Raw genomic sequence first — 15,912 nt, forward strand, 5'->3', positions numbered from 1 at the left:
ATGAATATGATTGGATCATGTTTATTGCAATACGGTTATTCATTTAATTCAGAGAATAATTGTTGTTCTGTTTACATGAATAACACCTTCAATGGTCATACACCCAATGTGAATGGTTTGTTGAATCTCGATCGTGGTTATACACATATTCATAATATTGATGTCAAAAGATGCAAAGTTGATAATGATAGTGCAACGTATTTGTGGCACTGCCATTTAGGTCATATTGGTGTAAAGCGCATGAAGAAACTCCATGCTGATGGAATTTTGGAATCACTTGATTATGAATCATTTGATGCTTGCGAACCATGCCTCATGGGCAAGACGACTAAGACTCCGTTCTCCAGAACAATGGAGCGAGCCATTGACTTATTGGAAATAATACATACTGATGTATGCGGTCCGATGAGTGTTGAGGCTCGCAGTGGGTATCATTATTTTCTGACCTTCATAGATGATTTGAACAGATATGGGTATATCTACTTAATGGAACACAAGTCTAAAACATTTGAAAAGCTCAAAGAATTTTAGAGTGAAGTGGACAACCATCGTGACAAGAAATTAAAGTTTCTACGATCTGATCACGGAGGCGAATATTTGAGTTACGAGTTTGGCTTTCATTTAAAACAATGTGGAATAGTTTCACAACTCACGCCACCTAGAACATCACAGCATAATGGTGTGTCCGAACATCGTAACCATACTAGCTTTATTGGATATGGTGTGATCTATGATGTCTCTTACCGATTTACCACTATCGTTTTGGGGTTATGCATTAGAGACAACTGCATTCATGTTAAATAGGGACCATCTAAATCCGTTGAGATGACACCATATGAACTGTGGTTTGGCAAGAAACCTAAGATGTCGTTTCTTAAAGTTTGGGGTTGCGATGCTTATGTGAAAAGCTTTAGCCTGATAAGCTCGAACCCAAATCGAAGAAGTGCGTCTTCATAGGATACCCAAAAGAAACTGTTGGGTACACCTTCTATCACAGATCCTAAGGCAAGATCTTTGTTGCTAAGAATGGATCCTTTCTAGAGAAGGATTTTCTCTCGAAAGAAGTGAGTGGGAGGAAAGTAGAACTTTATGAGGTAAATGTACCATCTCTCGAATTGGAAAGTAGCTCATCACAGAAATCAGTTCGAGTGATGCCTACACCAACTAAAGAGGAAGCTAATGATAATGATCATGAAACTTCAGATAAAGTTACTACCGAACCTCATAGGTCAACCAGAGCACATTCCGCACCTGAGTGGTGTGGTAATCCTGTTCTAGAAGTCATGTTAGTAGACCATGACGAACCTACAAACTATAAGGAAGCAATGATGAGCCTAGATTCCGCGAAATGGCTTGAGACCATGAAATCTGAGATAGGATCCATGTATGAGAACAAAGTATGGACTTTGGTTGACTTGCCCGATGATCAGCAAGCCATAGAGAATAAATGGATCTTCTAGAAGAAGACTGGCGTTGATGGTAATGTTACTGTCTACAAAGCTCGACTTGTTGCAAAAGGTTTTCGACAAGATCAAGTAGTTGACTACGATGAGACTTTCTCACCTGTAGCGATGCTTAAGCCTGTCCGAATCATGTTAGCAATTGTCGCATTTTATGATTATGAAATCTGGCAAATGGACGTTAAAACTGCATTCCGTAATGGATTTCTCAAAGAAGAGTTATATATGATGCAACCTGAAGGTTTTGTCGATCCTAAAGGAGCTAACAAAGTGTGCAAGCTCCAGCGATCCATTTAAGGACTGGTGCAAGCATCTCGGAGTTGGAATATATGCTTTTATAGTGTGATCAAAGCATATGGTTTTATACAAACATTCAGAGAAGCCTGTATTTACAAGAAAGTGAGTGGAAGCTCTGTAGCATTTCTAATATTATATGCGGATGACAGATTGGAAATGATATACAATTTTTGGATAGCATAAAAGGATACTTGAATAAGAGTTTTTCAATGAAAGACCTCGGTGAAGCTACTTATATATTGGGCATCAAGATCTATAGAGATAGATCAAGACGCTTAATAGAACTTTCACAAAACACATACCTTGACAAGATTGTGAAGAAATTCAAAATGGATCAGTCAAGGAAAGGGTTCTTGCTTGTGTTGCAGGGTGTGAGTTTGAGTAAGACTCAAAGCCCGACCTCAACCATAGGTTCTATAGAGTATGCCATGCTGTGTACCAGACATATTTTGTACCTTACCATGAGTTTGGCAAGGGGGTGCAATAGTGATCCAGGAGTAGATCACTGGACAGCGGTCAAAATTATCCTTAGTTACCTAAGAGGACTAAGGAGATGTTTCTCGGTTATGGAGGTGACAAAGAGTTCGTCGTAAAGGGTTACGTCGATGCAAGCTTTGACACTAATCTACATGACTCAGTGTCTCAATCTGGATACATATTGAAAGTGGGAGCAATTAGCTAGAGTAGCTCCGTGCAGAGTATTGTAGACATAGAAATTTGCAAAATACATACGGTTCTGAATGTGGCAGACCCGTTGACTAAACTTCTCTCACAAGCAAAACATGATCACACCTTAGTACTCTTTGGGTGTTAATCGCATAGCGATGTGAACTAGATTATTGACTCTTGTAAACACTTTGGGTGTTGGTCACATGGGCTGGTGCACCCCTCCCATATGGGCTGGCCAAATTGGAGTAGAAAAGGGGAAGGAGGAAAGGAAAAAGGGAATAGGATTTCCCATTCCCCCTTTTCCCTTCCTACTCCGAATTGGAATAGGAAAGGGGGGAGGCCGAATTGGGAGGCGCCCAAGTAGGATTCCTCCTACTTGGGGCACCCCCTTGGCTGCCTCTCCTCCCCTCCAACCTATATATATACATACACACACACACATAAACACTATTCTGATCACGGGATCAGAATAATATTCTGATCACAGCCTGACCTGCCCCGCTAGTAGTACGTTGAACTTCCGTGTGAACTAGGTTGAACTTTCGTCAACATTGCCCAAATGGGGCTTGCGATATACCGTTGGAAAGCTATCGACACCAATATCATAACCCAACTTAAATTTTTGGCAAAATATAAGCGGTTTAAGAGCAGTTTTGAAAACCCTTTTTTTCTTCACACACAAAATGTGAATCGTATTTTCGATCGCATTTCTAAACCATTTATCGGAATGAGGCATATAATATGGCGTTGTAAAGCTGTTGCAAGACCGCTCCTTCCACATGTTGAAAGTTTTCTCTAATTCCCTATGGTTAAAGAGTAATTTGAAAAAAACGTAAAATTTCATAAACCGAACAGCTGAGTTCGTTTTTTCGATGTCATTTCTAAACGGCTAATCCAATGGAGGCATATGATACGGCGTTGGAAAGCTTATGAAAATGCGCTACTTTTTCATCTTGAAAGTTTTTTCTAATTTCGAATGGTTTAAGAGTAATTTAGAAAATGGTCCAAGTCCTACCGAGTTCGTATTTTCGAGCTAATTTTTTAACCGTTCGTCCGAATGCAGCAAATGATATGGCGTTGGAAAGCTTGAACAAATGCGAAACTTTTTGGTATGTATTGTTACTCCCAATTCTTTACGGTTTTAAGTCAGTTTCGAAAATGGTGAAAAACGTATTTTCGCCGTAATTTCGACAAACTTTATCGGAATGGGGCAAATAATATACCGTTGAAAAACTACGGAAAATGCGAAACTTTTTCAAGTTGATGGTTTTCTCTGATTCCTAGCCGTTTTCAAGTAATTTTAAAAACGGCGGGATCATGTGTTCTGCCTTTATCGTGAAACAGATTTTTCGAAAATGCACCGCGTGAAGAACATGAACTTCTCGGCGCGTGTACATGAACTTCACTCTGTTTTTCACGTGATTTTTTTGCTCGTAGGTCTCCATCCACTGCTCGTAACTCTCCATCCACTCACCGGAATTGAGCTAGTGATATACTAGTGGAAAGCTGTTGTAAGCACATAACTTTCCCGTGTTGATCGTTTTTTCATACTCATGATGATTTTAAAAGTTTTTCATCTGAAATTCATTCAGCATAGTAGTTGAACTTCATGATGTTTTCAAGTTGAACTTCTGTGACGTATTTTCGTTCGTAATTTTCTCATCCATTTTCGTCAGTGTTACACAAATGATATTCCTTTTGTACAAACCTCTCTCACAATAATTTTTTAACTTTCTTCGACCGAGCACTTGAACTTATAACAACAAAACTTTTAGCCTTTGCATTTTTATTCTTTTTAATACAAATTGCACACCGTGTAGAACGTGAACTTCTGGTGGTTTATCAACCTGAACTTCTCTCGATTACGTGAAAATATCTAAGTTTTTTATAAATATTAATCTGAATTTCTTAATCCTTTTTTTGTGAATTTTGAAGTGCTCCATTTTTAAAAGTTGAACTTCTTGTTATTTTATTTTTGGACTTCTTGCTTCCATTGTTTCATAACGAGGGAAATTTGAGTTTTCTATAATCATCGAACTTCTCCATCTTTTTAATATGGACTTCCTGGTTTTTTCTTATTCTTTTTTATAAATAAAAATATTTTAAGACACCAAAATAACATTTTTTGTGTGTTTTTGCATTGGTTTGCACATCAAAGCACGTCATCTTTAGAAATTGAACTTCTCCTTTTCTTTTTGTTTTCTTTCAACATTATTTAGCACATCGAACCACGTCATCTTTAGAAATTGAACTTCTCCTTTCTTTTTGTTTTCTTTCAACATTGGTTTGCACGTCGAACCGCTTCATATTTAGAAATTGAACTTCTCCTTTTCTTTTTGTTTTCTTTCAACATTGGTTTACACGTTGAACCGTGTCATCTTTACAAATTGAACTTCTCCCTTTCTTTTTCTTTTCTTGCATGTTTTACCTTGCATGTTTAAATTTATTTTTGAACTTGCTGAGATAACACACTTGACCTTTTCGAACGCAACATTTTGACCTTCGCAAAACATAAATTAAAGCCAAACTTTTGACCTAGAGAGTATGTACAATTTTCTCCACTTTTTCAAGAATAAAAGTTGAATCACCCCGTTAGTTTGACATGAACTTCTGCTGCACATGAATAAGCTTTTGAAAACATGCAACTTTCCTGCTCCGTTAATTAAATTTGAACTTCTAGTTTTTTAAGAAACGGGATTTTTTAAAAACTTTTTTACTTGGTCCTTTTATTCTAATTTGAACTTCTAGTTTTTTATAACGGGGATTTTTTTCATAAATTCTTTTGAAATGTTCCTCTTTTTAATTTGGACTTCTCCATTTTTTAAAACGATAAAAATCCATTTTTATAATGGTTTTTCAAGTACTTTTTTATTTGAACTTCTTGCTCAATTTTTTTTTGAACTTATTGCACTGACCAGTCTCCATTTTCCTCGTACTAATGCTCATGTGCACAGCATGCGTGTGCACATAGAAGAATTATAGGCAGCCACACACTGATGCTGTTGGACACCTACTATTGCTTTTTCCGTCATTTAATATACACATTGAACCATATAGGTTGTCAGGATGAACTTCTGTCTTTCTGCTCCAGAGAAGAGCAGTGCATCGGTGAATAATGCAAACTACTGGGCGTCATGAGGCCCCAAAATATGGATACAAAATTTTGACAACAAGTGAATTGCTCGACATAATAGGAAGGGCTGCTCTTTTTAAATGAAACTGATGAGATTTTTCATTTTGCAATCAGGTGGTGTCACTGATAAGGACACCGCTGCCAACAGATCCTCTCGGACGACGGAAATTGAAGAAGAGACATCAGCTATAGAAGTTTAGCTATCTGATTCATTACTACAAGACAACAAGTTGATGTCCATCAGCACAAGAGCAGCAGGTTGGCGATACAGCAGTGAACGACATGGGCCTGCATCATTGGACGACCATTGGTGGCAAAGATGAACGGCCTGGGATTTGCACATCTCATAGAAAGGTGTAGAAAAGGTTAGAAAAATACACAAAAACTAGTTTAATACATGTTTTTTTGGATGGACAAACTTCGTGCATTAAAAAAATAACTCGGTTTGAGTAAAATATGCTACTGTACATACATACACATGTCCATTACACTTTGGTAAATTGATTAGATGCTACCACCAATGGACAATTTGAAACCCTATGTTTTCTCTTCACCACACATCCTCTCCCCATCTTCTCGAGTGCTACAGTGTCCGCTCAACTTGGCACCGTAGATGAACAAAGTATAAAATTTGTCTCTGCTGCAGTTAGATGAACAAACGATTAGAGTTGGCTCCAAATGACCATGTTCTGATTGGTATGGTTCACTCTGGTTTGGTTCTGACCCTTGGTACTTTTCTCTGCTATTGTAATCACAGGAACAGGAGCGCAGAGACAAACTTGTATTATTATGGTTCCACAACAAGGGAGAATCCATCCAGCATTACTACAAGGCAATAGTAGAACAAGGATTATTTACCAACAATCGCGGCAACACAGCAGGGAAGTTGAAGAACCGCTGCTAGCTCCGAACCGAGGAGTCGAGGATATCACCACACAGGACTAGATAGTGGAGTGCAAGTGAATCAACCTTTCTCTTCAAAAATTAACAATCCAAACTTCAGAAAATCAACAAACTAAACTTCGGAAAGCAAAACAAATTGAACTTCACAGGGCCCTGCAAAATATACACGGTTATAGTCCAATTTAAAAACTTCAAAAAATCAACAAACTGAACTTCTAGAGGGCCAGATGCTGACCTTTCTATTCGCAACGTTGTTGCTGACCCGTAATTGAAGGTAGAGGATGACGGCCAGCACCTGGACGGGTTCTAGCGGCCGGTGTAGGCCATCGATGGAGGAGGGGCGAGCTAATCTTTCTCAAAAAAAACAAGGACAACAACATCAACTAATCTCTCTCACACACTCAAGCTGAACTACAGCAGCACCATCGATAGCAAAATGGGTAGGTGAGAACTCATCTATATGCACACATGAGTATATTCTTTGATGTACCTGAATGTTCGCAGCTGTTTTACATGAACTTCTTGTGTTATGCTGGACAGAGCACTGAGCATGAGAGGGTGTCTTCGTGCTCACCGCTGTTTCTGATGGCGGTGAACGTCTTAGCGCTGCGTAGTTGAACGGCCGGAGGTGGCAGCGACGAACGACCTGAGCATGATGGGCCCCACTGGGAGGAGGCTGTGTGTTGTCCAGGATAGAGTCGACCTTCTTCAACAAACCAATTTGAACTTCAAATAAACCAATTCATCAAAACACTTTTTGTGAGCATATCAAACACTCTTGAGAGCACAATGTTTCACTACATTTTTTTCACAAACATTTTGCTGCAAAAAATGGCATTTTTTTGTAAACAAGTACTGAATCATCATAACACAAATTGCTAAATGGAACAAATTCCGGTGGAATTTACGGCATTGTTGAGCTACATATCATGAAAAAGAAAATGTGCACCCATGTATACACACACAAAGCATCAACCTCCAAATATTCTAACTTTTACCATTGATATTTCTGAACTTTTTTGGGCATGCTCCCAGGTTTTCAAATGGAATACATGCACGTCCATGCACGAACAGCCAACATCGGCCATGGCAATGTCTCTTCTCCGGCAAACTGAAATTCACTCATGTGTACAGAATACATGATTTGAGTCCTCAAAGACCACAAGAGGATCTTAAAATAAAATTTTCAACCCTGATACACACTCATCTCATGGGAAATCTTTTCCAATATTAGATTAGTAGCATCATGTACAGAGAAAACTTGGCCATAAAGTCAATTAGTACACAAGAAGATTGCTATATGTTTCAACAAATTGAGAGAGAGAGCATAGGCGTGGGTTCTTGGTGGCATCCATGAATAAATTTTTAAGCGAGTAATGCATGGGACAACCGTTGTACTGACAAGCTCTAGATGAGAGACAACTTGTAAGGGCAGTGGCCGCGATTAGCATCGGCCGAGCAATACCTGAACTGCAGGTGGGCGTGTTGGTGAGCGGCCGAGGCGGTTGGAGGCCGATTATTCTCATAGCTCGGGCTGCCATCAGCAAGGAACATCAATGGATCTCTGCAAGAGAAGATGATCCCTATCAATGCGGACCAGCTACAGGTCGAGACCGCCCCCTGCTGCAGGTCGAGACCACCACCAGTTGCAGGTCGATGTCAGAGGGATGGGAGGCGATGGTTGGCCGGGAGACGAGCGGGACGGGGTGGGGAGGCTGTAGTTGGCCGGAGGGCGCGTGCGGCGGGAGGGGAAGCGGTGGTTAGCCGGAGGGACGCTTGTCAGGGCCCGGCGGCGGCATGAGTGGAGGTAGGGACCCGGCGGTGACGTGTTTGGAAGTCAGGCCTCGACTGCGGCGTAGTTGAAGATTGGGCCTGGCCGCAGCACCGGTGGTGGTAGGGGCCAGCGGCGGCGCAGTTGGAGGTGGGGGCTGCCGACAGCGTGATTGGAGGAGGGGGTAGCCGACGGCGCGATTGGAGGAGGGCGGCGGCCTGTGGGGTGGGCCGGTAGGAAACATGGGTGTTGGGGCGGCTGGCGGTGGGAGGCGCGTCGGGGTCGTGGGCGGCGATGGGGCTGGGGTGGTCGGCGACGAGAGGTGCGCCGGCACCAGGGGCGGCGGCGGTTGTGGAGGGGGCGGGGAAGGTGGGGATCGGGTGGGGGATGGGCTGGACGTGTGCAGAACTCGGAGGTGTCGTACGTTTGGTGCTTGATCAGTCGGGACGAGAAGAAGTTCGACTACATCAACCACTTTGTCAAACGCTTCCACTTTCGGTTTACGAGGGTACGTGGACAGAGTCTCCCCCTCTCGTTGCTATGAATCTCCTAGATAGATCTTGCATGAGCATAGGAAAAGTTTTGAAATTGCATGCTACGTTCCCTAACAGAGTTGTCCAACTATAGACACAACCAGGCCCTCCTTGGTATCTACGCCTCGACTTATCCGCAGAGAAATTAGGATCGGAAGGAGTACTACTAGTAGTAGCACTACTTTGATGTGTTGCGTCAACTCGCACAAGTATGCAACACTTCCTGAACAAACAAGAATATAAGTTGTTATACTTCTTATCCAAAGGATCTTTATATCCAACAGACACAAAATATCCGTTCGACTGTTGGAAATTACTTTAACTGTTGATCTGATGTCGAAGTAATTGTTGCATCGCCACCAAAACCCACCATCTCTTAAGCTAAAGTAGACCGAGCTAACCCCTATATTAGCATATTACTAAGATAAACAGAAGGCACTGTAGAATCATTTAGTACGTGAGCTTGTCAATCTGAATGTGGAGGGACACCGTCCTTGACAATCCGCCCCGGCCAGCAGCTTGGGCGGAAATGTGAAGAAGGTCAGCTCCTGCACGGCGATGTCTCCAGGATCCTTGCTGCTTGTCACCTTCATTTCCACCTTGACACCGTCGGTCTTCCCTTTGGGCTCCCCCGGCGGGCCGTTCGCCCACAGCTTGGCTGCGTAGTGCGGTAGTGGGGATGCCCCCGCTCTGATGCAGACGACCGACATGGTGATAGGCACGCCGATGTCGAGCATGTCGTCGACCAAGAAAAACGCGCGGCCATCCTCCTTCACGAACAGCAAGAGCCGTGGCTCCGACAGTGGCACTTGCACCTGGAGCAGCTTGCCGTACTGGATGCCGTGCACGGGCATGGGATGCACGATGCTGATGTGGTGGGAGAGCGCCGGCGGCGGGCCTTTGTAGTCGCAGACGGGCACGGGACATTTGCAGGGCGTGAGCGGACACACGCTCTGGTGACCGGCGAGCTCGTGGTAAGTGACGTAGAGCCCCCATCCTTCGTGCGGGCACTCCACCCTCATCGAGGAGAATATGGCGTCCATCACCGTGTTCCATGCTACCTCTTGAGCATGCGCTGGTTTTCCCTTGAAGAGGAAAGGGTGATGCAGCAAAGTAGCGTAAGTATTTCCCTCAGTTTTTGAGAACCAAGGTATCAATCCAGTAGGAGACTACACACAAGTCGCCTAGTACCTGCACAAACAAATAAGAACCTTGCAACCAACATGATAAAGGGGTTGTCAATCCCTTCACGACCACTTGCAAAAGTGAGATCTGATAAAGATAATAAGATAAATATTTTTGCTATTTTTATTGTATAGATTGGAAAATGAAGATTGCAAAATAAACGGCGACAGAAATGGCTAGTTGACGGGAACCTAATATGATGTAAAGGAGACCGGGAGCCATAGGTTTCACTAGTGGCTTCTCTCAAGATAGCATATATTATGGTGGGTGAACAAATTACTGCCGAGCAATTGATAGAAAAGCGCATAGTTATGATGATATCTAGGCATGATCATGAACATAGGAATCACGTCCGTGTCAAGTAGACCGAAATGATTCTTCATCTACTACTATTACTCCACACATCAACCGCTATCCAGCATGCATCTAGAGTATTAAGTTCATAAGAACAGAGTAACACATTAGGCAAGATGACATGATGTAGAGGGATAAACTCAAGCAATATGATATAAACCCCATCTTTTTATCCTCGATGGCAACAATACAATACGTGACTTGCTGCCCCTACTGTCACTGGGAAAGGACACCGCAAGATTGAACCCAAAGCTAAGCACTTCTCCCATTGCAAGAAAGATCAATCTAGTAGGCCAAACCAAACTGATAATTCAAAGAGACTTGCAAAGATATCAAATCATGCATATAAGAATTCAGAGAAGAATCAAATATTGTTCAGAGATAATCTTAATCATAAACCCACAATTCATCGGATCTCGACAAACACACCGCAAAAAGAATTACATCAAATAGATCTCCAAGAACATCGAGGAGAACTTTGTATTGAGATCCAAAGAGAGAGAAGAAGCCATCTAGCTAATAACTATGGACCCGAAGGTCTGTGGTAAACTACTCACACATCATTGGAGAGGCTATGGTGTTGATGTAGAAGCCCTCCGTGATCGAATCCCCCTCCAGTAGATCGTCGGAAAAGGTCCCCAGATGGGATCGGGTATAGAAGGTTGCGGCGGTGGAAAAGTGGTTTCGTGGCTCCCCTGGATGTTTTCAGGGCATAAGAGTATATATATGCGAATGAAGTAGGTCGGTGGAGCTACGAGGGGCCCACGAGGGTGGGGGGTGCGCCGCCCTAACTTGTGGCCGCCTCGTTGCTTCCTTGACCTCCACTCCAAGTCTCCTGGATTGCGTTTGTTCCAAAAAATATCCTCGCGAATGTTTTATTCCGTTTGGATTCCGTTTGATATTCCTTTTCTGTGAAACACTAAAATAGGCAAAAAAAACAACAACTGGCACTGGGCCTCCTGTTAATAGGTTAGTCCCAAAAATAATATAAAAGTGCATATTAAAGCCCATTAAACATCCAAAATAGATAATATAATAGCATGGAACAATCAAAAATTATAGATACATTGGAGACGTATCATTCCGCACGTCGAAGCTACCACCGTGCTCACACTTCTGGCACTGCCGCTGGTTCCTGGGGCACTCACCGCGGCAGTCCGCGTAGGCCATGTGCCCTCCCTTGCACTTCACAAATCAATCGAATAGCACATCAATCAAGAAACATGCACCTTGCTCGATCAGCCGAACGGACGAGGTGTATTAGAACCTCATACACTGGAGGCTTCAAGGGGTGGAGGCACAAGGGGCAGTGGAGCAAGGTGAGGTCCATAGAGGCCATAGAGAGCTCCATCGTCGGGTCCTGTTCCGTCGGCTTGATCTCGCCCTCCTCATGCACAACCATCTCTCGCTTTAGGGCTGGGGCATTACAAAGCTTTACCCTCACATATTCATACTACTTCAAGGTGCATTAAATCAACACATGCAAGTATCAAAAGGAAAATCACGGCATGCATGCATGCATTGTAATTAATGCATCGGTAAACGAAAATTATTGAAATATATCGAGTGCACTGCTTTGATGTGTCGCGTCAACTTGTTCAACAAGGTGAAGTTTGATTACAACGCCCTCTCATTCGCCCATGAGCGTGGTGGCTCGTAGGACTAGGAGAAGCTTTCGCTACACGCTCTCCCTCCCGCACACGATGGACACGTAGCAGTTCATTCGGTGTCAGATGGCCAGGTAGTACTCCACTGTAGTAGTACCATCATTGTTCGACTTCTCGAAGAGGTGAAGAGCCAAGCGCAACCTGGACGCTCGTGTGGAAGTTTCATGTGTAGGGGAGGTATAGTGACATAGTCTAGGATAGCATGTACCGTGCTTCTAAGCTTAAAATCGGTGGGGTCGGCTCCATGCTATGAGGCCGTCTCGAAGCATTTTTTATTAAACTAATTTGTTTGCCTGACCTATCATCCTGGTGATTGTAGTTTGCACGCTCATCTGGTCAAGATAGGAACATATATTTTAATTTGTGGTGGGGTAAATGTTAGAGGTTGCAGCAAATATATTGTACACTATGGGTCTTTTAGCCAAGTTTAGAGGCAAGCATGTGGGGCCAGTGCTATGATGTGTCGCGTCAACTCGCACAACGAGGAGAAGCTTGATTTTACTACACTACACGCCCTCTCCCTCGCCTATGCGTGCAATGGCCCGCAGGCGAGGACGGGCTTTTGCATACTACAACAAGCTATCCCTCCTGCACGCGGTGGACGGACATGCAGCAGTTGATTCGATACTGTAGAAGTAGTCACATCATTGTTCATCTTCTCGAAGAGGCGAAGAGCCAAGCGCAACCTAACGTGGCAGCTGCAAATGCTCGCATGGCAGTCTTTGTGTAGGGTGGGGCGTGGTGCGGAGCCTTGGAGCACGCATATAGCCAGGCTCTTGCATGAGACAAAATTGCCATGTAAGCAGGCTATAAGCCCACTATTGTACTTGCTTTTAATAGTATATCCCTATAAAACGGAAAGGAGGGACTACTCCCTCCGTTCCTAAATACTCCCTTCATTTTTATTTAGTCCTCATATTAGCTATGGTAAAAGTCAAGCTTTATAAACTTTGACCAAGTTTATAAAAATATATTAACACAAGCAATAACAAATCAATACAATTAGATTTATTATTGAATGTACTTTCACATCATATATATTTGTTATGATAAATGTTTATATTATTTTTTACAAACTTGGTCAAACTTTATGAAAATTTGACCTCAGTCAACCCTAATATGCAGAGCAAATAAAAACGGAAGGAGTTTTTGCCTTTCTAGAGATTTCAACAAGTGACTACACCCTAAATACTCACATATGGAGCAAAATGAGTGAATCGACACTGTAAATAAATATGTAGTTCTCTCGTTTTCCTCTCCGCCTTGGTTGTGGTGCACAATATTGAGTATACTACTACCAACGAGGCAGAGGGTAGCGGTTCCCGAAAACATTGAATGGTCAATGATGCCTCCGCATTCAATTAGCATGCAGAGGTTGGAGAAGCAGAATGGAGCTAGCATGTTGTGAATGCAACGCAGTTTGGACTCTCATATAAAGGCACCCCACCACTCCAATCCATCTACTCCTAGTCTCTGCGCAACACTGCCCACTCCAAACAAGACCAAGACCAAGTGACCAGAAGCCACAAGCACCCATGGCGTCGATGGACGCGAGCGGTAGTCGGTTGTGCTGGATCATCCAAGAGGCCACCACGCAGCGTTTCTAGACGGTGCTGGCGACCGCCAGCGTCATAGACCTCGTCGACGCCGGCTTCGCCTCTCGCATGTGCCATATGATGGTCGACTCCATCCGCAAGTTCACCATCATCAAGAAGCGCGCGGACGCCCTTGCCGTACTGCTCCAGCTCGCGCGCCCAGGCTTCTAATTGCCTGCCACCCTCATCGGCCTCCAAGGTGACGAACTCTTTGAAGCACCGGTGGCCATGCAGCCGCCGGAGGTCGCGACGAAGAATGTGCACCTCGAGGCCGCGCTCACCGCACAGCGCCTCACCATGCAAGAAACCATCGATCTGCACATCCACGTCTACGAGGAAATTGTCTACATAGGCCACTACAAGGCAAGCAAGGACAGAAATACGTTGGCCTTCTTCAAGCGGCTGCAATCTTTGGACGCCATTGTTCAGAAGCACGTCGACCTGGCCAAGAAAGTCGTTGCTACTTAGCCGCCTTTCGGTGGGCCAGCGCCCTGAGTCGAGGAGGTGGACGTCATCGATGGATGCATCTTTCTTCTTGCCTCCTGTAACCAGCACTGCATCGCCTTGTGGCCTTAATGTTTTATTAGTGCAAGCCATTTTTATTCCAGTCGTAAATGACATGTGTGATCCCTTGCTCTTATTTGGCGTTAATTATATGTAGTATCACTGTCTTCGACCTGGTGTACTACCTAGGTCATGGTTTATTAGTCCCTTTTGTAATTTGTGCTAAATTTTGACCAAAGATTTAACTGACAAAATTATAGTGCAAGCACTTCAACAAAAATTATATCATTGGTATTTGAACATAGTTTTCAATGATATAATTTTGGTGACATGCATGAACCTTTTGTTAGTCAAATTTATGGTCAAAATTTGGCACCGATTACGACGGGGAGCAATAAACCAGGACGGAGGTAGACTGGTCCGTCACCATCGTGTTTTGTGTCTAATTTTGACTTCAGCGAGAAAACCTACATGGAGGGAGTGATGTATATATTGGCATGACAACCAAACTTATATATTCAAAATTGAGGGTTACTACAAGTCACGAGTTCAAAACGAGAAAGTGGAATAAGTACAGCATACATGTGCCGTTCACGTCAGACCCACACATGGTTGCGGTGCACAATGTAGTAAATGACTAGTCTCCTCTCATATAAAGGCGCCCACCACTCCAATCCATCTACTCCTAGTCTCTGCGCAACACTGCTCACTCCAATCCAAGACGAAGTGACCAGAAGCCACAAGCACCTATGGAGGCGATGAACTAATACGTCTCCGTCGTATCTACTTTTCCAAACACTTTTGCCCTTGTTTTGAACTCTAACTTGTATGATTTGAATGGAACTAACCCGGACTGACGTTGTTTTCAGCAGAATTGCCATGATGTTGTTTTATGTGCAGAAAACAAATATTCTCGGAATGACCTGAAACTACATGGAATATCTTAGAAAAAATAATAAAAAATCCTCGCCAAAGATGAAGACCAGGGGGCCCACACCCTTCTCACGAGGGTGGGGGCGCGCCCCCTACCTCGTGGGCCCCCTGGATTCCCTCCGACGCCAACTCCAACTCTATATATTTGCTTTCGGAGAGAGAAAAATCAGAGAGAAGAAATCATCGCGTTTTACAATACGAAGCCGCCACCAAGCCCTAAAACCTCTCGGGAGGGCTGATCTGGAGTCCGTTCGGGGCTCCGGAGAGGGGGATTCATCGTCGTCGTCATCATCAACCATCCTCCATCACCAATTTCATGATGCTCACCGCCGTGAGTGAGTAATTCCATCGTAGGCTTGCTGGACGGTGATGGGTTGGATGAGATTTATCATGTAATCGAGATAGTTTTTGTTAGGGTTTGATCCCTAGTATCCATTATGTTCTGAGATTGATGTTGCTATGACTTTGCTGTGCTTAATGCTTGTCACTAGGGCCCGAGTGCCATGATTTCAGATCTAAACCTATTATGTTTTCATGAATATATGTGAGTTGTTGATCCTATCTTGCAAGTCTATAGTCACCTACTATGTGTTATGATCCGGCAACCCCGAAGTGACAATAATCGGGACCACTCCTGGTGATGACCATAGTTTGAGGAGTTCATGTATTCACTATGTGCTAATGCTTTGTTCCGGTTCTCTATTAAAAGGAGGCCTTAATATCCCTTAGTTTCCAATAGGACCCCGCTGCCACGGGAGGGTAGGACAAAAGATGTCATGCAAGTTCTTTTCCATAAGCACGTATGACTATATTCGGAATACATGCCTACATTACATTGATGAACTAGAGCTAGTTCTGTGTCACCCTATGTTATGACTGTTACATGATGAACCACATCCGGCATAATT

General features: G+C 43.5%; 1 long non-coding RNA gene across 4 annotated transcripts; it reads right to left on the bottom strand.

Annotated features, from left to right (window-relative positions):
• Positions 1-5,982: 5,982 nt before the first annotated feature.
• On the bottom strand, positions 5,983-8,609 carry LOC125508916. Of its 4 annotated transcripts, XR_007283871.1 has the most exons (5): positions 7,928-8,609; positions 6,953-7,573; positions 6,698-6,807; positions 6,418-6,615; positions 5,983-6,199 (listed from the first exon to the last, which is right to left on the bottom strand). It is a non-coding gene; the product is annotated as an uncharacterized LOC125508916 (long non-coding RNA). The 4 variants fall into 4 exon arrangements; XR_007283870.1 differs by having other exon boundaries at positions 6,698-6,812; positions 6,953-8,574; XR_007283868.1 differs by having other exon boundaries at positions 6,953-8,573.
• Between the last annotated feature and the right edge of the window lie 7,303 nt (positions 8,610-15,912).

Source organism: Triticum urartu, chromosome 5 (assembly GCF_003073215.2).
Source record: "Triticum urartu cultivar G1812 chromosome 5, Tu2.1, whole genome shotgun sequence".
Classification (NCBI taxonomy): Eukaryota; Viridiplantae; Streptophyta; class Magnoliopsida; order Poales; family Poaceae; genus Triticum; species Triticum urartu.